The following is a 1,250-nucleotide window of genomic DNA, read 5'->3' as shown; positions in this document are numbered from 1 at the left end:
TAACAGTTTTTGTATGAAAACACACTTCTGGTGGAACTTCAAATCAAAGAACAAAGTTCGAATCGGATGGACAAAGTTAGTTGTAATTAACAGTTTTTGTATGAAAACACACTTCTGGTGGAACTTCATATCAACAAACAAAGTTCGAATCGGATGGACAAAGTTAGTTGTAATTAACAGTTTTTGTATGAAAACACACTTCTGGTGGAACTTCAAATCAAAGAACAAAGTTCGAATCGGATGGACAAAGTTAGTTGTAATTAACAGTTTTTGTATGAAAACACACTTCTGGTGGAACTTCAAATCAAAGAACAAAGTTCGTTTCGGATGGACAAAGTTAGTTGTAATTAACAGTTTTTGTATGAAAACACACTTCTGGTGGAACTTCAAATCAAAGAACAAAGTTCGAATCGGATGAACAAAGTTAGTTGTAATTAACAGTTTTTGTATGAAAACACACTTCTGGTGGAACTTCAAATCAAAGAACAAAGTTCGAATCGGATGAACAAAGTTAGTTGTAATTAACAGTTTTTGTATGAAAACACACTTCTGGTGGAACTTCAAATCAAAGAACAAAGTTCGAATCGGATGAACAAAGTTAGTTGTAATTAACAGTTTTTGTATGAAAACACACTTCTGGTGGAACTTCAAATCAAAGAACAAAGTTCGAATCGGATGAACAAAGTTAGTTGTAATTAACAGTTTTTGTATGAAAACACACTTCTGGTGGAACTTCAAATCAAAGAACAAAGTTCGAATCGGATGGACAAAGTTAGTTGTAATTAACAGTTTTTGTATGAAAACACACTTCTGGTGGAACTTCATATCAACAAACAAAGTTCGAATCGGATGGACAAAGTTAGTTGTAATTAACAGTTTTTGTATGAAAACACACTTCTGGTGGAACTTCAAATCAAAGAACAAAGTTCGAATCGGATGGACAAAGTTAGTTGTAATTAACAGTTTTTGTATGAAAACACACTTCTGGTGGAACTTCAAATCAAAGAACAAAGTTCGTTTCGGATGGACAAAGTTAGTTGTAATTAACAGTTTTTGTATGAAAACACACTTCTGGTGGAACTTCAAATCAAAGAACAAAGTTCGTTTCGGATGGACAAAGTTAGTTGTAATTAACAGTTTTTGTATGAAAACACACTTCTGGTGGAACTTCAAATCAAAGAACAAAGTTCGTTTCGGATGGACAAAGTTAGTTGTAATTAACAGTTTTTGTATAAAAACACACTTCTGGT

This window comes from Anopheles moucheti, unplaced genomic scaffold (assembly GCF_943734755.1).
Source record: "Anopheles moucheti unplaced genomic scaffold, idAnoMoucSN_F20_07 putative_Y_2, whole genome shotgun sequence".
Lineage (NCBI taxonomy): Eukaryota > Metazoa > Arthropoda > Insecta > Diptera > Culicidae > Anopheles > Anopheles moucheti.
The sequence above is the reverse complement of the archived record's forward strand: the minus strand, read 5'-3'. Positions refer to the sequence as shown.